Source organism: Bos indicus x Bos taurus, chromosome 24 (genome assembly GCF_003369695.1).
Source record: "Bos indicus x Bos taurus breed Angus x Brahman F1 hybrid chromosome 24, Bos_hybrid_MaternalHap_v2.0, whole genome shotgun sequence".
In the NCBI taxonomy this organism is placed as follows: Eukaryota; Metazoa; Chordata; class Mammalia; order Artiodactyla; family Bovidae; genus Bos; species Bos indicus x Bos taurus.
The window spans coordinates 38702688-38721616 of record NC_040099.1 but is presented as its reverse complement, the minus strand read 5'-3'; the positions used below and the strand labels follow the sequence as shown (position 1 = coordinate 38721616).

At 43.3% G+C, this 18929-nt stretch overlaps 1 pseudogene; it reads right to left on the bottom strand.

Moving 5' to 3' along the window:
• The window catches only part of LOC113882813, a 121833-nt pseudogene extending 103845 nt beyond the window's left edge, over positions 1–17988 (bottom strand).
• Positions 17989–18929: the final 941 nt, after the last annotated feature.

The window sequence follows — 18929 nt, the reverse complement described above, 5'->3', positions numbered from 1 at the left end:
AGTCCATTCTAAAGGAGATCCATCCTGGGTGTTCTTTGGAAGGAATGATGCTGAAGCTGAAACTCCAATAATTTGGCCACCTCATGCAAAGAGTTGACTCATTGGAAAAGACTCTGATGCTGGGAGGGATTGGGGGCAGGAGGAGAAGGGGATGACAGAGGATGAGATGGCTAGATGGCACCACCGACTCAATGGATTTGAGTTTGAGTGAACTCCGGGAGTTGGTGATGGATAGGGAGGCCTGGTGTGCTGCAATTCATGGGGTCTCAAAGAGTCGGACACAACTGAGCGACTGAACTGAACTGAACTGAAGCAGTTTCATAGCAGCTTTATTGGTGAATTCTGTATTAAACATTTATAACAGGGCCAGACCAGATGTAACTGAGTTCCTGCATAGTACTGCTTCCTAGTAGATCTGATAAGGGACTGAATGGAACTGAGCCCTTTCCATTTCTTAAGCCTGTCCTGACCTGGGTTGGCTTATCAGGCTCCATCAAGGCTGCCTTTCTTCTGGGTGTCCATGCCCCTGGGTGGGATGTACAGAACATCTTCAGGGCCTCTGACTGGCTATTCCTCTGCAAAGGTAGGAAGGAAGGTGAAGAAGAAGCACTTGGAAAAGGAGGTATTAGGGCTTCCCTGATAGCTCAGTTGATAAAGAATCTGCCTGCAATGCAGAAGACCCCAGTCAATTCCTGGGTGAGGAAGATCCCTTGGAGAAGGGATAGGCTACCCACTCCAGTATTCTGGCCTGGAGAATTCCATGAACTATATAGTCCATGCAGTCGCAAAGAGTAGGACATGACTGAGCAACTTGCACTTCAACACAACTTTAGTGCTCAGGTAGGCACCAGCTTGCTACATCATTTCTCCTGAACCTCTAGGGATCAGGCCATATTTGGGGGCTCTGAAAAAGATAACCATACATTCTCTTAACAAAATCAATGCATTTATTGGACTCACACAGGTCCCCTCTCTCAAACAGTCCAGCCATCAAAATGCGTCAGTTCTGGGCTTCCCTGATGGCACAAATGGTAAAGAATCTGTGCCTGCAGTGTGGGAGATCCAGGTTTGATCCCTGGGTCAGGAAGATTCCCTGGAGGAGGAAATGCCACCTCACTCCAGTATTCTTTCCTGGGAAATCCCATGGATGGAGTAGCCTGGTGGGCTACAGTCCATGAAGTAGCGAGGAGTCAGACATGACTGAGCACACAGCACACACTGTCTTTTCAGCTAGTTGAGCTCCCTGGTGGCAGCTGAGAATTTTATCCAGAGCCTCAGAACCCAAAGGCAAGGAGCTGTCTGGCTTTGTTGAGTTCCCTATTTATAAAGTGGGAATTGAAACAGCCTTGTTAAAACATTTCACATTCCTCAGCTACGATCACATACCTGATCATAAAATATGATCCCATGTTTTTGAGAGTCCAAGGTCATAAATCACCACTGATGGGATGAGGGAGTGAAGGCTAGGCTTGGATGAGTGTGTGACTTAGGTTTACGCCTTTTGCCGTAAAGCCTTACAGGGCTTTCTCTGCAGATCATTTTTCTTCTTCCTAGCAGAGAGCAGCTGCTGCTAAGGCAATTGAAAATTAGTTGGAACCAAAAAGAAAAACATAGATGGGGTTTTCATCATCCTATATCGTAAACGAGCTTATGACCATATGAACATTGCTCAGCAATTGGGGAGGCCATTTATCTGTCCTCTAAATTAGCAGAATGCTTTTCCTAGAGGGGATAAAATGCCTTGTATGTACAACCTGGCTTTATGTTACAGAACAGAGGGGGCAGAATTGCCCTAGGATGGGAACAGAACAAGCATGTCCCTCTTTTTTTTTCTGTTGAGGTTAGTAACGTGAAGCACACAGAGAGGCAATGAGGTGCAGTGGAAGAGCAAAGACTTGATCCAGAAGGCCCAGCTGACCCTCCACTCAGTCTGTGTAGCTGGGTGACACTGGGTGTGCATAACCCTCCATGAATGACAGTTCCATCCTCTGTAAAAATGAGGGTAAAGAGACCTTTTTTTTCTATTATTAATATTTTATAAGAAAAATGTGAGGAGGATTCAATGAAACAAGGTACTACTTCATCTCTCTCTATTCAATACCCTTCCAGTGCACCTGCTCATCAATGTCTGGTTTGAGGTCAGTCCAAAAATCTGATCTTTTACTGCCTCCACCTCACTGGGGAGATGCCCTAGAGAAGACTTGAAAACTCATATTTTGGTCCCTCTCTCAGTTTATGCTTTCATGCTCTTCAACCAAAACTGGAACCTTTGATCTGCCTGGCAAACTGTTTTTCTAATCCATTGTCTCCTTTATCTGTTCATGCTGCTTTTAATCTAATTTTTTTCAAGCCCACTCTGCTATGACTGAATCTCAACTCTCAGCAAATGGTTTTGACTCTTACTGTATTGAGGGCTTCCCTAGTGGCTCAGGTGGGAAATAATTTACCTGCATTGTGGGAGACCTGGATTTGATTCCTGGGTTGGGAAGATCCCCTGGAAGAGGGCATGGCAACCCACCAGTGTTCTTGCCTGGAGAATCCCCATGGACAGAGGAGCCTGGTGGGCTATAGTCCATGGGGTAGCAAAGAGTCAGACGTGACTGAAGCAGCTTAGCACAAATACTGAGGAAGGAGAGAAAAGGGGAAGGGAACAGTATAATGTGGATTTTTTATAGCCCCCTACTTAAGCTTAAGCTTCTCTTGTGGCTCAGCTGGTAAAGAATATACCTGCAATACAGGAGACCTGGGTTCTATCCCTGGGTTGAGAAGATCCCCTGGAGAAGGGAAAGGCTACCCATTCCAGTATTCTGCCCAAGAATTCCATGGCCTACAGTCCATGGGGTCACAAAGAGTTGGACATGACTGAGCGACTTTCCCTAGGCTTAAACTTATCAACATTTCCATATATCCTTCCACCACTGTGAGATGACTCCCCACAACCCCTTCAAGCTTAATCCTCCTTTTTTTGTTCTGAATCCCATCCACTTTCACTTCCTTAATTCTTAGTCCATTAATAATCCACTCTCTTCATTCTGTTATGATTTCCCTTTTTATGGCATCTTTGTTGTGACACTCAGTTGCATTTGATTTTTCCCTCATAACAAAGCAACCCTCCCTAGATCAGTGTTCTAGGTGGACGTGACTGGCAGGCCACGTTCTTCCTTTCCCTTCACCATCAAGCTTATCAGAAGGATCCTGTTTCTTGCTTTACTTTAACTCTTCAACCCACTGTCATCTGATGGCTGAGCTACAGTGTGTATGGAAGCAATTTTTGTCAAGATCATCTAAGACACTTCCAAGTCTTTACTTTGTTAAACTTCTTTGAAACATGTGTCTTCATAAGCAGCCCCTCCTGTTTAAAGCACTCTCTCCCTCAGTGTTCGAGATTTCATTATCCTCTTTGAAGTTCTCTCCCTGTTTAAAAGTTTTAAATTATTCGGTATTACTTTACTGATCTATTCAAGGCCCTTCATAATCTTGCCTCTGCTTCATTTTCTGGGTTAAAAAGTTTTTATTCCCTTATCCTAAAATTCTGTAATTCAGAAAAACTGAATGATGGAAAACCCTGTAAATGTGTCAGACGGACTGGCACATACTTTGACATTTGCATCTTTCTTCCAGGAACATCTTTCCTTTTCCCCTCTTGAGTTCATCTCACTAACTCTTACTCACTCACCAGATGTCAATTTCTACTGGAACTCTTCTAAGAAGTCTTCACTGGCCCCTTCTCTCTCATCCCCACTGACTAGCTGCCCCCCACGTGGCCTCTTAATACCATCTGCTATAAATTTGGTGTTCGATAATGGCTCAGTGGGTAAAGAATCTGCATTAAATGCAGAAGGCGCAGGAGATGTAGGTTCCATCCCTGGATCGGGAAGATATAGAGAAGGGAATGGCTACCCACCTCCAGTATTCTTGCCTAGAGAATCCTATGGAGAGAGGAGCCTGGCAGGCTACAATCCATTATGTTGCAGAGTTAGACACGACTGAAGTGACTGAGCACAATAGCTCTTATTATTATTATTGCTGTTATTGTTATTATTACTATTATCATCATACCTAGACCTACAGCTTAAGGGTTTTGACTTTCAAGTCCAGTATTATTTTCATAACAGACTATATCATTGCTATGCTTACCTATCCTCTTCTCATGAAAAGCCTTAGTTGCTATGAATGATAATTATTGGCCTTACAAGGTCCTCAATTATGTAGACTTTTAAAATCCCCCAGGTCCTGAGCGTCAATCTTAGTTCTACAGGGAGAGCATGAAGACGCTGCTTTTGCAATATGAACACTGATCAGAATGAGGTAATATCCACCTTAATTGTTGCTCCTTGGAGACTGAAGATGTGTGTTCTGCTGGTCCAAACAGTAGTGTTGGTGTTATAATCTAGGGAGACCCCATGAGTGGAGGAAACTCCTCTTCAATGACTGCAAGGATTTGAAGGGAAAAAAGAAAACAAAACCTAAGTTAGAGACCACCCAAATAGAGCCTACAAACTATTGGAATTGCTCTGGCTTCTTCCAAGACTTAATATTCATAGAAAATAAAGGATTCAGCAAATCTGTGCTGTGTGTTGGCTCCCGTATTGAGGTGTCCTTGATTTCAATGGGATTATTTTTTCTGTTTTTAAGGTCAAATACTTGTAGATTCTAATTTTTACCTAAAAAGTGTATCCTTTGCTTGTGAGAAGAATGGAAAACTCTTCCTTTGATCAATGCTACATAATATGCTTTTCAAGTTGGCAGAACTGTAAATATTCAATGAGAGAAGTCATTGTGCCTTAGTGCCATATACACCCTTTGTTCTGGATAACGAGCACAGATATAAAAGCCGAATTATCACTGCTATTTTACACTCTGTAAGGGTGTTGACAGCATGTAAGGCACCTTATAGACTGTAGGAAAAATACAGTCTCTGACCTGAATAGAGATGTATAGTCCACAAAAAGAATTGTTTTTTAACTGATCACCGGTACATCCTTATATTTGCTGAACTTATCTTAAGGAATAATTCTTGGCATTATTTTTACTATTACTAGTAACAAGGAATAAATAAAATAGCTCGTATGATGTCAGGTTCAGTTCAGTTCAGTCGCTCAGTCGTGTCCGACTCCTTGCAACCCCATGAATGGCAGCACACCAGGCCTCCCTGTCCATCACCAACTCCCGGAGTTGACCCAACTCATGTGCATCGAGTTGGTGATGCCATCCAGCCATCTCATCCTCTGTCGTCCCCATCTCCTCCTGCCCCCAATCCCTCCCAGCATCAGAGTCTTTTCCAATGAGTCAACTCTTTGCATGAGGTGGCCAAAGTACTGGAGTTTCAGCTTTAGCATCAATCCTTCCAATGAACACCCAGGACTGATCTCCTTTAGGATGGAATGGTTGGATCTCCTTGAAGTCCAAAGGATTCTCAAGAGTCTTCTCCAACACCACAGTTCAAAAGCATCAATTCTTCAGTGCTCAGCTTTCTTCACAGTCCAACTCTCACATCCATACATGACCACTGGAAAAACCATAGCCTTGACTAGACGGACCTTTGTTGGCAAAGTAATGTCTCTGCTTTTGAATATGCTATCTAGGTTGGTCATAATTTCCTTCCAAGGAGTAAGTGTCTTTTAATTTCATGGCTGCAGTCACCATCTGCAGTGATTTTGGAGGCCCCAAAAATAAAGTCTGACACTGTTTCCACTGTTTCCCCATCTATTTCCCATGAAGTGATGGGACCAGATGCCATGATCTTCGTTTTCTAAATGTTGAGCTTTAAGCCAACTTTTTCACTCTCCACTTTCACTTTCATCAAGAGGCTTTTGAGTTCCTCTTCACTTTCTGCCGTAAGGGTGGTATCATCTGCATATCTGAGGTTATTGATATTTCTCCCAGCAATCTTGATTCCAGCTTGTGCTTCTTCCAGCCCAGTATTTCTCATGATGTACTCTGCATATAAGTTAAATAAGCAGGGTGACAATATACAGCCTTGACATACTCCTTTTCCTATTTGGAACCAGTCTGTTGTTCCATGTCCAGTTCTAACTGTTGCTTCCTGACCTGCATACAGGTTTCTCAAGAGGCAGGTCAGGTGGTCTGGAATTCCCATCTCTGTCAGAATTTTCCAAAGTGTATTGTGATCCACATAATCAAAGCTTTGGCATAGTCAGTAAAGCAGAGATAGATGTTTTTCTGGAACTCTTGCTTTTTCAATGATTTAGCGGATGTTGGCAATTTGATCTCTGGTTCCTCTGTCTTTTCAAAAACCAGCTTGAACATCTGGAAGTTCACGGTTCACATATTGCTGAAGCAAAATTGCTTGGAGGATTTTGAGCCTTACTTTACTAGCATGTGAGATGAGTGTAATTGTGCGGTAGTTTGAGCATTCTTTGGCATTGCCTTTATTTGGGATTGGAATGAAAACTGACCTTTTCCAGTCCTGTGGCCACTGCTGAGTTTTCCAAATTTGCTGGCATATTGAGTGCAGCACTTTCACAGCATCATCTTTTAGGATTTGAAATAGCTCAACTGGAATTCCATCACCTCCACTAGCTTTGTTCATAGTGATGCTTCCTAAGGCCCACTTGGCTTCACATTCCAGGATATCTGGCTTTCGGTGAGTGATCACACCATAATGATTATCTGGGTCATGAAGCTCTTTTTTGTACAGTTCTTCTGTGTATTCTTGCCACCTCTTCTTAATATCTTCTGCTTCTGTTAGGTCCATACCATTTCTGTCCTTTATCGAGCCCATCTTGGCATGAAATGTTCCTTTAGTATTTCTACTTTTCTTGATGAGATCTCTAGTCTTTCCCATCCTGTTGTTTTCCTCTATTTCTTTGCATTGATCGCTGAGGAGGGCTTTCTTATCTCTCCTTGCTATTCTTTAGAACTCTGCATTCAGATGCTTATATCTTTCCTTTTTGTTTCTCTTCTTTTCACAGCTATTTGTAAGGCCTCCTCAGACAGCCATTTTTCTTTTTTGCATTTCTTTTTCTTGGGGATGGTCTTGATCCCTGTCTCCTGTACAATGTCATGAACCTCCATCCATAGTTCATCAGGCACTCTATCAGATCTAGTCCCTTAAATCTATTTCTCACTTCCACTATATAATCATAAGGGATTTGATTTAGGTCATACCTGAGTGGTCTAGTGGTTTTCCCTACTTTCTTCAGTTTAAGTCTGAATTTGGCAATAAGGAGTTCATGATCTGAGCCACAGTCAGCTCCTGGTCTTGTTTTTGCTGACTGTATAGAGCTTCTCCATCTTTGGCTGCCAAAAAATAGAATCAATCTGATTTTGGTGTTGACCATCTGGTGATGTCCATGTGTACAGTCTTCTCTTGTGTTGTTGGAAGAGGGTGTCTGCTATGACCAGTGCATTCTCTTGGCAAAACTCTGTTAGTCTTTGCCCTGCTTCATTCCATATTCCAAGGCCAAATTTGCCTGTTACTCCAGGTGTTTCTTGACTTCCTACTTTTGCATTCCAGTCCCCTTTAATGAAAAGGACATCTCTTTTGGGTGTTAGTTCTACAAGGTCTTGTAGGTCTCCATAGAACCATTCACCTTCAGCTTCATCAGCGTTACTGGTTGGGGCATAGACTTGGATTACTGTGATATTGAATGGTTTGCCTTGGAAACGAACAGAGATCATTCTGTCGTTTTTGAGATTGCATCCAAGTACTGCATTTCGGACTCTTTTGTTGACCATGATGGCTACTCCATTTCTTCTGAGGTTAGGTTAGTCTTCTAAGGTTAGGTGTCAGGTTAGTTGTAAGTGTTAAAATATTTAAAAACATAGGCGCTGTTTGTAAAGCATATTTTAATCATTTATTTTGTACATAGATCTTGGTGACTGATTTGATGTTGGGAAATATGGTGTTTTCAACTGCTGCCAAAGCAATGTTCCATCTGTCTCTATAGATGCACTGGCATGTCTGATCCTTTCCTAGGTTCTAGTGTTGCAGAAATAACTGGGTTGGTTTCTGTCCACCTCCTATCATAAGGTATGCGAGATATCCATGTACAATAACAGGACCATGGGGAAGGTTAGAAGAAGCTCTGACTTTGAGTGAGCAGCTGTCAGAGAATAGGTAGTCATAGTGAAACAAGTGATTTAGGATGAAAAGCAATCCACTAGTCAGATAGCCAAAAAGTGGGTGGAGCCTAGATCATGAAGAACATCCTTAAGTTGCTTAATCATGTATTGTTCAAATACGGGAACTTTTGATTTTGAAAGAGTTATTTAATAATGATGCTGGGGCACTTCCCTGGTGGTCCAGTGGATAAGAATCCACCTGCAAGTGCAGGGAACATCGGTTTGATCCCTGATCAAGGAAGATCCCACATGCCAGGAGGCAGCTAAGCCTGTGTGCCACAACTATTGAGCCTGTGCTGTAAAAAGCTACAACTACTGAGCCCATGAGTGGCAACTACTGAAGCTCACCTACTGTAGAGCCCATGCTCTGAAACAAGAGAAGCCACTGCAGTGAGAACCTGAGCACTGTAATGACAGCGTAGCCCCTACTCGCAGCAACTAGAGAAAGCCCATGCAGCAGTGAAGACCCAGCACAGCCAAAACTAACTAAATAAATAACGGATGTTGGAACAATGGTCATCACTGAACAAACAGGGTGGGTGAGATGGTCACCCTCCTTCTATCCCAGGCTCATGTGATGGAGAACTGCTGAATGATTTTAAGATTGGACAGTGATACATACATACTTTCATTTTTAAAGGTCATTTTTGGTGGCAGTGTGGCAGATAATGAGGAAGGGAGAGACTGTGGAGGCAGAGAGACCCCATAATTGGGATCTCTGGCAGTCAGTTCCCTAGATGAGAGTTGCTAAGGACCTCATCTGAGGCAGGGACTACAAGAAAACAGAAGAAGCAATAAATTTGAAAACTGCTTAGAAATCAGAATCTTATGGACTGGTGACTAGTTTTGAGTATCAAGAGGAGAAAAGAGTTTAACTACAGAGTTTCTGGATTGGGTGACTGGTTGATGGTGACCAAATGAAAGAAAGACCATAGGAAGATCTGTAGGTATTGGTGGAGGGAAAGCAAAAGATCAGTGCTGGCCATGTGGGATACAGCATGATAGACATGTCTCGTGGCTGATGGGGAAGACGGACAGGTGTCCAAAGTCACGGCTCTAGAGGGACACACAGAGCTATTGTAATTACAAAATGACTTGGCTTCAGTAAGATGTTTCTCACTGTCTGTACTTGCTGGAATTCCTGGAATGGTCTCTTTGGCTTTTCAAGATTAATTCTTTTAATGTTAATCTGTCTTCTAGAAATACAACTCTAATAATGCTTTCTATTGCATTCTTGTTTTGTAGCAAATGTTTTCTCTATCTCTTTGGAGAGTATTTCTTTGGCTGTTTTCTCACTTCTTTGGTTGTTTTCTATTTCAAAACATTTTGCACAAGTTGTTTCCCAAATATTCACCTATGAATTTGTGGGATTGTGGCAGCCAGACATTGAATAATGCCAGTTAGAAACAGGATGCTCTGCTGCGCACATCCCACAATCCAGCCTATTGTTTCATCTATCATTGTCACTGAGGCTCATTTAGGAATATTGTAAAGAAACAATCCAGCTAGAAGCACTACGATAAGCTCAAACAGATAGTCATTCATCTACTGTTTAAGAATTTATTAAGACCCTACTATATCCTAGGTGCTTTTAAAGGTGGGAAGGCTCAGTAAGCAGTTGGTCCCCCAAGCCTAAGTGTAACTGCAGTTACTGTATTCGTTTTGATTGGGCTGATGTAAGGTTGTCCTGTGTGACTCTGAGTTTCCACCTCTGACTTCACTATGAACCCATTTTTCCATTTTTTCCTAGGTCACAGCCCTCCCCACTGTGAGTAGTATAAATGTTGATTAGGGGACAGAATCTTTAAGTATGAAATAATTTAATTATGTTTCTTTTTAGAACAGATTTTCTTTCTCACTTTCCCACCCAGATTGAATACTTGGGAATATAAGCAGTTGATACAGAAATCTGAAGCTATTATAGTGAGAACTTAGCCCATTTGTATTTTCATGCTCAAATATACCAACTTATGATTCCAAATCTATTTTTTCAAAGTTCCTAACATTCCAGAGCTTGTACCAGTCATCTTTCCATAAGGTTGATAGCAGGATATGTCAGTTTTATTTTTAAAAATTATGTTCTATAACTTTTATTGATTGTTCTTATGGTTTTTATAGTTAGAAATACACTGAGGGAAAATGTTTTAATTAGATAATTCTACTTTTATGTGTCTTTAGTAATGTACTATAATATAAAACAAAATATAAAGCATTATTAAATATTTATAATAGTTTTTAATTTTACCTACATTATAAATTTAAAGTGTGAGTTGGATTTTTTTTAATTGGGTTGTTTAATAAATGAAAGCATCTTGGAACATAATATTGATTTTTGAGCTATTTAAACTCAAACCAAGTATGATTTGAAAATAAACTATGAAAAAATAGTTTTAAAAAGTATTAATTTTGTAAGAAATTTGATTATGACAGTATCCCACTTAGATTTTTTTCAGTGACTCCCAGTGCCTTTAGGATAAAATCTAACCTCTTCTGCGTGTCATATAGGGTCATTCACGATGTGTCGTGGACCCGTCTCTCCAGCTTGTTTGATCATCACCTTCTCTTACACATCCTTCTGTCTGGTCATATGCCTGTCTTTACTTGCATTATCCACAAATGATCCTTTTATCTCTCATTCTGTGTTACACTTTTATTCTTTGTGCCTCCTTCCTAGTTAGTTCACTTTTACTTGCTTCCTTCCCTAGGTAATTCTTACCTGTCCTTCACGATTCCTCCTAAGTATCACTTCCTCTGAGAAACATTCTTGGTTTCCCAAACTGTGTTAAAGGACCCTCCTCCATGCCCTGATAGCTGTCTGTGTATTTCTACTCCAGCACCTCCCATGCTCTATACTACACATGTGAAATGAATCTGTCTCCTTACAGTAGAAACTTCCTTGAGGCTAGAAACCATATTTTCATCTTTCTATTCCCAGCAGCTCACTCAATCCCTGGCACATGGTAACTGTTCAATCAGTGTTTGCTGAGTGAGTAAGTGAGTGGCTGGGTGAGTGGTTGGGTGAAGGGATGCACAAGCTCCCGGTGTCATCCCATTCCCTAGCATTCCCTTGCTCCACCCTTCCCTGAGCTTTCTTCCCAAGGCCATGAACACTGCACTCCCTCTGTCCTCCCAAAGCCACACTCTTACTCAAGGGCAGAGCAGCTCTGGGCTCCTGTGACCATTTTTTCCATGCACTTGTCTCTGGACTATAAAATATTCTCTTAGGATTTCATTCTCCAGGGCTGCTGCTGCTGCTGCTGCTGCTAAGTCACTTCAGTCGTGTCCGACTTTGTGAGACCCCATAGATGGCAGCCCACCAGGCTCTGCCTTCCCTGGGATTCTCCAGGCAAGAACACTGGAGTGGGTTGCCATTTCCTTCTCCAATGCATGAAAGTGAAAAGTGAAAGCAAAGTCACTCAGTCATGTCTGACTCTTAGCGATCCCATGGATTGCAGCCCACCAGGCTCCTCCATCCATGGGATTTTCCAGGCAAGAGTACTGGAGTGGGTTGCCATTGCCTTCTCCATCTCCAGGGCTAGCCACACACAAAGAATCTCCCTGAGTAATATTTTCACACTTCCAGAGTTACATATTTTCAATCAGTCAACCCAGAAACCGAAAAAAATGCACCTTGTTTATGTCTCAGCTCTGTCAGTTTCCCCTGTACAGCCCTGGAAAAATAGACATGTCCCTGTCACATGTGGATGGTATTCCACCCTTTTTTTTTTTTTTTTTACATAGGGTCCACTTATTTCATTTTACTTTAGTTTTTCCTCACAGCACTCCCATTAGGTAGATTGGGCAAATTCCAGTTTTCCATATGTTAAAGATGGAAAAAATAAGGCTGCAGGCAGGAAGGAACATAAAATAAATATATGATAAATATCAGCTGACCCGTAAAGCCATGCCTTTGACTCTAGATTCGTTGACTCATCATTAAACCAAACTGATGAACGTCTTCCCTTATCCCAGTGTGGTCCAGTCATCCTTACAGGGCAAAGTTTAAGAGATGCTTGCATGCTTTGGCATCCACCTCCCACCAGCTCACCTTTCTCTAAGTCCTTCATGGAAGAAAATTCTTTATTTCATCACCATGTTCCAAACCAAGAAGAAGAAAGGGAGTTCCTGTTCTGATATGAATTTCTGCATTGTTTTCAGGTAATAGTAGAGTTAGGCAACCTCCATCACCAGACATCTGCTAAGGCTTTCACAGTCATAGATGACTTTGTCACTGGCCCGGCTTGCTGACGGTCGCATCTCCCAACAGGTGAAGGAGACCACTAAGACATGATGATTTGGGGCATACTTTTGATGCCAAGAAGGAACTGACTTGAGAAGGACAAAGAGAAGATGGAAACTTGAGGACTGCCCTGTGGTCCAGTGGTTAAGAATCTGCCTGCCAAGGAAGGGGACATGGGTTAGATCCCTGATCTGGGAAGGTCCTACATGCGACAGGGCCACTGAGCCCGTGTACCACAACTATTGTAGCCTGTGCTCCAAACAAGAGAAGTCACTGCAATGAGAAGCCCATGCACTACAGTGCAGAGTAGCCTCTGCGCTCTGCAACTAGAGAAAAAGACCAGCACAAGCAATAATAATAATAAATAAATAAATTTTTAAAAAAGATGAAAACCTGAGGAAACATAGCCATTATCTTAGAGCAGTGAGGCTCCATCTTTAGGAGGTGAGAAGAGGCAATTTGGTAGAATGCACATTGCTGATTTCACCTCCCAGGGATCCCTGGGGTCTGAAGTGATGTTTCAGATTCTGCAACACCAAGCACACCAGGCTGGTGATCAGAAGGGTCCACTTTGAGTGTGTAGTATAAGAGGGCTTCCCAGGTGGCTTAGTGGTAAAGAAGCCACCTGCAATGCATGAGCCCCAGGAGACTCAGGTTAGATTCCTGGGTTGAGAAGATCCCCTGGAGAAGGAAATGGCAACCCACTCCAGTATTCTTGCCTGGAAAATTCCATGAGCAGAGGAGAAGCCTGGTGGGCTACCATCCATGGGGTTGCAAAAAAATTGGACATGACTGAGCAACTGAACACATGTATAAGAATCAGTTGCTAGAGTCTGGAAGGGAGTGTAAAGAAGATGATATTTGGGGTTGGCTCTCTTGGGTTCATCAACCTCAGTTACTAGCTGCTATTCATGAAATTAAAAGACGCTTACTCCTTGGAAGGAAAGTTATGACCAACCTAGATAGCATATTCAAAAGCAGAGACATTACTTTGCCAACAAAGGTCCATCTAGTCAAGGCTATGGTTTTTCCAGTGGTCATGTATGGATGTGAAAGTTGGACTGTGAAGATAGCTGAGCGCTGAAGAATTAATGCTTTTGAACTGTGGTGCTGGAGAAGACCCTTGCAAGTCCCTTGGACTGCAAGGAGATCCAACAAGTCCATCCTAAAGGAGACCAGTCCTGGGTGTTCATTGGAAGGACTGATGCTGAGGCTGAAACTCCAATACTTTAGCCATCTCACGCGAAGAGTTGACTCATTGGAAAAGACTCTGACACTGGGAGGGATTGGGGGCAGGAGGAGAAGGGGACGACAGAAGATGAGATGGCTGGATGGCATCACCAACTCGATGCATATGAGTTTGGGTAAACTCCGGGAGTTGGTGATGGACAGGGAGGCCTGGTGTGCTGCGATTCATGGGGTCGCAAAGAGTCGGACATGACTGAGCGACTGAACTGAACTGAACTGAACTGATTCTTTAGTCGCTAAGCTATGCTGCCTTGGAAATCATCCTTAAGCCATAAGGGTTCTATTTTTTCATCTATAAATCAAAGACTTCTTCAGAAATAGCCCCAGGATACTTAATCTTCCCACCTCATGGGATCATTTAGAGGCTCTAATTCTATTTTCAAAGGAGCTTTATAAAATGTGAAACTCAGCAAAGTGATAGCAGTCATTCTGATGCTCTATATTTTGGTTTGCCTTCACAACAACCCTATGTGATAGGTTTTTCAAAGTTTCAAAGGCTCCTTGAATTTATGCCACAAAATTCCTGAGGGAGAAGAGAGCTGAAGAGAGTCATCTTTCAGAAATGAAATTCTGCTTGTGTCACTGTTTTTTACTTCAACAAGGAAGAAAGCCCCAGGTCCTAAAGAATCTACCTGGCCTGGTGAAGCCAGGGAGTTCCCCAAGGAACACAGTTTTTAAAATTATATGTATAATAGGAAAAGGGAAGCAAAATAACCCAAGACAGAACTTTCCAAAATTATGTCAGGAAGAATCTGTAGCAAAACAGTTAAAGTTTGCAAAGAAGTCCAGTGACAACCACAAAGGGCAATTTTATTTGTGTTCATTGTATTTGTTTTCTACGATTACATAGAAATGTACTTCGAACCCTTATTTATTATCTCAGTTTCCATGGGTTAGGGTCTTGGCACAGCCTAGCTGGGTCTTGCACTCAGGGTCTCACAAAGCTGCAATCAACATATTGTCTGGGTTGTGATCTCATGTGAGGCTGGGGTTCTGTTTGAAACTCATACGGTTGTTGGCAGAGTCTGCTTGCAGCTGTGGACCCCGTGATTACTTGCTTGTTCAGGGCCAGTGAGAGAAAAAGAGAGAGAGGGTAAGGGGAGAGAGAGAGAGAGGAAGGAGAGAGAGAGAGAGAGAGTCTGAGCTTAAGGAAGACCGTCTTATAAACCTTCTCATAAAGGACTCCATGGATTAGGTCACACCCTCCCTGGCTAATCTTTCTTTTGATGAACTCAAAGTCAACTGATAAGGGACCTTAATTACATCTGAAAAGTCCCTTATATTTTGCCACAGGAGGGAACACATCACATGAGCAGCACCCCATCATTTCTCGCATATTCTATTGGTTAGAAGTGGGCACGGTTCCTACTGACTCTCAGGAGACAGGATTCTACAAGGATGTGATGTACTGGGGGGTCACCTGGGATGTGTTTGCCACGTGGGGAGAGAGAGACCTGGTTCTGTTTAGAGAACATTTACCAAGCACACAGGATGCCCCAGGTACAGTGTCGGACCCCAGACAAGAAGGTCACTTTCCTTGTCCACTTCTAGGTGGCTTACAGCCTACTGCCGGGGATAGGCCAGAGGTTTGGAGCCAGTGAAGGGAAACAGAAGTCTCTCTTATTTTGTTTCTCTCCTTATGGAAACACTGTGAAGGGCAAAGATCTTCAAACTGAAATGGGGCAGACGTGGAGGGGCCCAGAGGAGAACACAGGTGGGTGAAGAAACAGCACAGCAGCTCTCATTTAACTATTCTGGATGCATCCATGACTGTTTGCCTGACTAATATCACTGATGTTAGGAGAAAACTAATAAACGAGCATGCTGAAGTGATGCCAGAAATCTCTGAGCACTCAAGGGGAGAAGGGCTAGAACATAACATGGGAAAATATTCTAATGAAAGTGGATGTAGAACTTAATGTTTGGAAGGACTCTATGAATAGACATCAGGCGCCCAGCTCTCTAATTTTCTTAGGGGCCTGGAAATAACTGGGGCTTCTGTCTCAGACCAGCTTTGCAGACCTGGACAGCTGTGTGAGTGTTGATCCCATTGTCTCTCAAACCCCAAGGAGACGCAAACAGCACATGGAAACAGGGGGTTCTACTCTTTACTGTTCAAAGCACAGAGCACAATCCAGAATGAAGTTAGGTTCCAAAAAATCCAACTCCCTTAGTTCTAATGAAGTGGATGAACCTAGAGCCTTGTTATAGACAGTGAACTAAGTCAGAAAGAGAAAAACAAATATCATATACTAACACATATATATGGATAGAAAAGTAATACCGATGAACCCATTTGCAGGGAGGGAATGGAGGCTCAGATATGGAGATGGACTTGTGGATACAGTGGGGACAGAGGAAATGGAACTAACGGAGAAAATAGCATTGACGTAGATACACTGCTACTGCTGCTGCTGCTGCTAAGTCACGTCAGTCGTGTCCAACTCTGTGCAACCCCATAGACGGCAGCCCACCAGGCTCCCCCATCCCTGGGATTCTCCAGACAAGAACACTGGAGTGGGTTGCCATTTCCTTCTCCAGTGCATGAAAGTGAAAAGTAAAAGTGAAGTCGCTCAGTCGTGTCCGACTCTTAGCGACCCCATGGACTGCAGCTCACCAGGCTCCTCCATCCATGGGATTTTCCAGGCAAGAGTACTGGAGTGGGTCGCCAGTGCCTTCTCTGATAGAAGTGCCTTCTACCATGTGTAAAACAGATAGCTGGAGAGAAGTCGCTGTAGAGCACAGGGAGCCCAGCCTGGTGCTCTGCGACGACCTGGAGGAGTAGGAAGGGGGGACAGGAGGAAGGTGTGCTTAATTGATCAGTTGTGTCCAACTCTTTGCAACTCTGTGGACTGTAGCCCACCAGACTCCTCTGTCCATGGGCTTCTCCAGGCAAGAATACTGGAATGCATTGTCATTCCCTTCTCCAGGGCATCTTCCCAACCTAGGGATCAACCCCAAGTCTCTTGCGTTGCAGGCATATTCTTGCCCATCAGAACTACCCAGGAAGCCCCTCAAGAGGGAGGGCGTATGTATAATTATGGCTAATTTACATTGTTGTATGGCAGAAACCAACACAACATTGTAAAGAACTTTCCTCCACTTCAAAATAATTAAAAAAAAATCTGACTCACTTTATTGAAGCTTATCCTAATAAGGAATGCACTTTTCTTCTTTCTCACCTCTTCCTTCCCCCTAGTTTTGATGCTACAAAAGATAAAGGTGGGGGAGGGAGGGAGGAGAAAGAAAGACCTAAAAATCCAAGGAGCTACTGTCCAGAACAAGTCCCTGGACCCGATCTATGCACCCCACCCCCACCCCCTTCCCGTCCTTCTAAGTGAGGGGCATATTCAGCTCCTAGGATGCAAGCTTAGCTTTCCCCAAGAATAACCTAGCAAAGCACAGGATAATTCCTCAAAGGCCAAGGGCCTAAAATATCAACGTCTCTGTTCCTCAAGCAATCAGGGATCATTCTCAGCGTCAGGAAGAGCATTGGCTCTGTCACTGCTTTGCTGGCAATACAAGTGTTCACAGCTGTGTCCGTCCTCACGTGGCCTCTGCAAGTATGCTCCAAACTTCCTGCCTGGCAGACAGCTCCACCCCATTGCTCTAGAGACTGATCCAGGGGGTGAAGTCTGTAGCAACATGTCCTGTGAGTGTCCTTGTCCGGGATGATTTTTCTCTTCATGTAGTCTCACTGAGTCAAGTCCCTTCGGCCTTGAAACAGAAGATGCTTCCCTTAGAAGTGGGGGCCAGCACAGAAACTGTGTTAAGCCAGTTGTTGACCTCCTGGAATTCAGAATATCCAGGTTCCATCCCAAGCTGTGCATCCCCTTCCCCATCGAAAACCATCATTTCAATAAAAAAAAAAAAAAAAACAAACAGAAAAAGATCATGTCGCAGATTCCTCTTCCTCTGGATGGGTACTATTCCTTAGAAGGCAGAGGAGACCTCAGATAAAGTCTGAACTCTTTAACAGCATGCAGGACCCTGAGGGTTAAACCCTGTTCTCTCCCAGCCTCATCTTCTGTTACCTCCTCCAACAGAGCTGGAGCTGCTCTGGACTCACTGTTGACTCCAATGGATTCTGTGCTTTTAGGTTGGTGGAGGAGTTCCTATTTTCTCGGGGTGGGGGACCAGGTTTCCCAGGTAATGCTAGTGGTAAAGAATCTGCCTGCCAATGCAGGAGATGCAGGTTCCATCCCTGGGTTGGGAAGATACTCTGGAGTAGGAAATGGCAACCCACTCCAGTACTCTTGCCTGGCAAATTCCATGAACAGAGAAGCCTGGCGGGCTACAGTCCATGGTGTCGCAAAGAGTTGGACACTACTTGAGCACAGGGGGATCATTTTTCTCTATCTGCTGTTTCTGTGCTTCTATTCTTATCTCCAAACTGACTTGACCTTTTCCATGATTGGTGACCCCTTCCCTTCCCTTCTCAACTCCCCTGGACCTCAGGCGTGTTATCCTCCAGCATTTATGTTGCATTGTAAGAACTTACTTTACTGTGTGTCTTTTCCACTCTATCTAAACACAATGAGAAATGGAACCATGTACTATTTTTAGACCCCAATCTTGCAGCATGGTGCCTTTATAGAACAATAAATATTTGTTATTTGATGAATGATGTTGACTCCATTTAAAAAGACACAATGGGGGTGGGGATATGGGAGATGGAAAGTCCGCAATCTTAGCACAAGATATTGTCTTTTATAGTATAGCTACAATAAAGTGAAGGCTTCCTGAGTAGCTCAGTGGTAAAGAATCCACCTCCCAATGTTGGAGATGTGGGCTGGATTCCTGGCTCAGGAAGATCCCCTGGAGAAGGAAATAGCAACCTGCGCCAGTGTTCCTGGCTGGGAAATTGCATGGACAGAGGAGCCTGGAGGACTACAATCCATGGGGTCGCAAAGAGTCGGTCACAATTTCAGTTCAGTTTAGTCGCTCAGTCGTGTCTGACTCTTTGTGACCTCATGAACCACAGCATGTCAGGCCTTCCTGTCCATCACCAGCTCCTGGAGGTTATCCAAACTCATGTCCATTGAGTGACTAAATAGCAACAATCTGTCTATGGATGAATGAATGAATGAACAAAGGATGGAAGGGTGGAAGATCAAGTGGAGGAGGAAATGGTGAAAAATGATACCAGTTTTGTTGCTCTTGGAGCTAATTTCTCTCTCCCATTTATAATAACACTGTACACTTACATCTGTCATTCACATCTTTTCACAGCTACTCCATGGTAATGAGATTTTCTTAGAGGCCATAAAGCAGTTCTAATCTGCAGTTTCATTAGGCGTTCAACTTCCGCCATAAAACTTAATGACAAGGCAGATGAACGTGGAGATGATTT